The sequence below is a fragment of the Silene latifolia genome, chromosome 2, assembly GCF_048544455.1.
Source record: "Silene latifolia isolate original U9 population chromosome 2, ASM4854445v1, whole genome shotgun sequence".
Taxonomy (NCBI): domain Eukaryota; kingdom Viridiplantae; phylum Streptophyta; class Magnoliopsida; order Caryophyllales; family Caryophyllaceae; genus Silene; species Silene latifolia.
In genome coordinates, this window is record NC_133527.1 from 82,563,790 (window position 1) to 82,567,538 (window position 3,749).

The following is a 3,749-nucleotide window of genomic DNA, read 5'->3' on the forward strand; positions in this document are numbered from 1 at the left end:
CGATGGGAATACATTTGACATCCGTCCATCATATATCAATCTGGTGGAGAGAAATCTCTTTAGAGGTGTGGCAGGTGAAGACCCGAGCAAGCATATGGAGGTCTTTACGGACTACTGTTCTACTATCCTCGCCACAAAGGGGGTAACTCGAGACAAGATTTAGGAGGTGTTGTTTCCGTTTTCTTTGACTAACTCAGCCAGGGAGTGGCTGACTGATTTGGACCGTACGGCCGCGGGGATCAGAGACTGGGAGACCCTTGCTCTTTCTTTTTATAAGAGATATTTCCCTCCATAGCGCACTAATCAACTGAGGGGCAAGATTACCAGTTTCAAACAGGCATCTGATGAAACTTTCTATGAAGCTTGGTGGCGTTTCAAGAGGTTGGTGAGGTCTCTTCCTCACCATGGTTTTGATCCGTGGTTTCTGTCCAATCAGTTCTACAATGGGCTATACGATGACCACAGAGCCATACTTGATGCATCATCTAACGGAAGATTCCAAAAGAACACTGACGATGATAAGGTATGGGCCCTTATTGAAGAGATGGCGTCCCATTGTGCTGAGTATGGAAACCCGAGGGATGGTATTAGAACAGTTCATGTAGTCGATAAGCAAGTTGTGGCTCACCTGGAAGCCATGAATGCTAGGTTTGATAAGTTGGAGCTGCATTCTGTTGTGGAGCCTCAAACAGTTAATTTTCTTACTAGAGGGGAGACTGTCACATGTGAGAGGTGTGGGAGCAACGACGGTCACACTGTTGTTGGGTGTCTTACATAGAAGGAACAGGTCCTTGCTTTTCAACAATGCAGGCAAGGAGGGGGTTCCTATTGTAATAACCAAGGGGCAGTCCATCCCAACTTGAGGTGGACAAGTCAAAATGTGCTCAATCATACCCCTCCTTCGTAGCAGCAGCAACCATATGTCCCTCCTCATAAGGCTCAAAAAGTTATTCAGGAGCCTCCTTCCTTTCCTACACCTAATCAAGGTGTATCATCTTCTGGTGGGGTAAGTGAGATAGGTGAGTTGAAGACGATGTTGGAGTCTTTGACAAAGCAGTGGCAGGTAAGCGATCAACAAAAAGATGCATCTATCCAGGCACTTGAAACTCAGGTTGCCCAGTTAGCCGCGAACCAGTCCACAAGGAAACCGGGACATTTACCGTCACAAGCCGATAAGAACCCACATGAGACGGTGAATTTAATTAATTTGAGGAGCGGTTATTCATATGAAGGACCTAAATCAGACCCGGGGAAGGAAATTACTACTGATGAACAGTGTTCTGTTGAAGAAAAAGAGCTGACGACAAAGAAAGTATTCGATCGACTAATTTTTGGGGGTCGATCGAGTAAAAATGTTGAAGAAAGTTCTTGATCGTGTGGAATTTCTACTCGATCGAGTGAACAGGGAAAAGAAGAGCTCGATCGAGTAAATAAAATTGTTCGATCGAGTGAATTTGCTGAAGAATCTACTCGATCGAGTGATATTTTTGATCGATCGAGTGCCGCTGACAAAGAAGACCTTGATCGAGAGCCTGCTAGTGCTCGATCGAGTGAAACATCGCCTGAAAGACCTCGTTCGAGAGGAAAGAAGTCTCGTTCGAAGGATTTAGAGCTTGATGCGGCTGATACATTGGAAGAGAGGAACAAAGGGCTTGAGATACCAATCACGGTGCCCTTCCCGAGGCGTTTGCAGAGTACTATGGCTAATAAGCAATTCAACAAATTTGCCGAACTCCTGAAAAGCTTGCAAGTCACTGTGCCATTCGCCGAATTGCTGACACAGGTACCCTCTTACCTTAAATTTATGAAAGAAATGTTATCGCGTAAGAGGCACATTAATGATCATGAGGCGGTAGCTTTTACCGAGGTAGGGACGGCCATAGTTCCGAATAAGTTACCTCCCAAACAGTCAGACCCGGATAGTTTTTCGATTTCGTGTCATATTGGTACCCACTTAATTGATAACGCGTTATGCGATCTTGGCGCTAGTGTGAGTGTCTTACCGCTGTCTCTGTTTAAGAGACTTGGTTTGACCAAGTTTAATTGCAGAAATATGACTATTTAGAAGGCCGACCATAGCATATCACGGCCAGTAGGTGTCATAGGAGACATACCTGTTAAGATCGGAAGGTTCTTTATTCCCGTTGACTTCGTTGTACTTGACATCCCCGAAGATACCCATACTCCTATCATTTTAGGGAGACCATTTTTATTTACTGCCCGTGCAGTGATAGACGTCGGGGGCAAGACATTGACTTTCCAAGTTGGGGACGAGGAATTGGTATTCCATCAGTCTAAGTCCCGAAGGGCTCCCATGCAAGCTCAGCCTTACAATGCCCTCTCTTCTACTGACCCTCCTATTGACACTCCAAATGAAGATTTGGAATATTGTGCGGCTATCGTGACCCCTCCGCCTTAGATTGAGAGACAAAAGGAGGAAATTTTGTCTGTTTTCCTTGCTGCAGGTACAGATGAAAATATTGAAGGAGCTGTCAATGGTTATTGTGCAATTAATGTCAGTCAAAGTAGGAGCGATGATGTTAAAGCTGTTGAGAAAGGAATAAGGACGAGAAAAGTTCGCGCGTATGTGGAGGTCAACTATTCTGCTCCCAACGATTCAAGTTCAAGCTCGTGGAAATTGAAGAGGACGATTAATGTTGCTGAGATGACGTCCTCCAGTCAGAAGCCCTCCGAGGGGCTACTGAATTGGTTTGAGAAGTGAGCGGGGAAATGCCCTGTGTACTAATTTGTATAAACAATTTTTAATTTCTTTTGGATTTTTTTATTGCTTTTAATTAGGACAATTATAATTTAGACATTTTTAGCATAGATTAGAAGACTATAGACTGTTACTTTTCGTATTTGGTATTTTGCGATATTTTTGCGAGTGTTTTTGTCTAGGTTTGGGGAATTATACGTAAATTTAAAGGCTTACACGTGGAAAAGAGCTCGATCGAGTACTTTTTGTACTCGATCGAGTGGAATTTGTTCGATCGAATGGTTTCCTGTTGATCGATCGACAAAAGCAAAAAAGGGGAGTACTCGATCGAGTAACTTTTTACTTGATCGAGTGGATTCATATAAGAAGTTATCGATCGAGTAGTCTTAAACCACTCGATCGAGTGATTTTTCAAAGGCCGCATAGAGAGTCTCCTTAACTTCCCCTCTTTTTACTTTTAATTCATTTCATCTTCATTATTTCGCCCTTTTCCCTATTTGCGATCAAAACAACCCCCAAATCCTTCATTTTTCTAGCCCATTTGCCAAATCCACCACCTACATTTTGTTTATTGCTAATTAATCGTCATTTTCCCTCTACTTCCCCTTTAATTTACGCTATTTTACACGGTCAATTAAGGGTTTTAGGGTTTCACGGTTTTTTGATCAAAAATCGCCATTGTTGCTTGTTGATTGTCGATTAATTGTTATTTGTAGGTTCTTCATCATCAAGTAAGTAATTCCTACACTTCTTTGCATCTTATTTCATTAATTTTGCCATTTATGAAGTGAATTAGGAATTAGGGTTCGGTGTTCATCTTGGGTCGAATTTTTCGACTATTATTGTGTTCTTTTGCTTAATTTACCCTACTTGATGCTTAATTCCCTTGCCTCATTGATGATTAACATGTTTAATTCGAATTTTTTGGGAAATTTGTGATTAGGGTTCATCTTAGTCGAAATTTTCGACTGTCATTGTGCCTATACTGCTGGCTATGCTTAATTTGTCTCAATTGTTGATTAAATTGCTG

General features: G+C 42.3%; 1 non-coding gene across 1 annotated transcript; it reads right to left on the reverse strand.

The window, feature by feature from the left end:
* Positions 1-304: 304 nt before the first annotated feature.
* On the reverse strand, positions 305-411 carry LOC141644731 (small nucleolar RNA R71). The gene has a single exon (XR_012544341.1). It is a non-coding gene; the product is annotated as a small nucleolar RNA R71 (small nucleolar RNA).
* Positions 412-3,749: the final 3,338 nt, after the last annotated feature.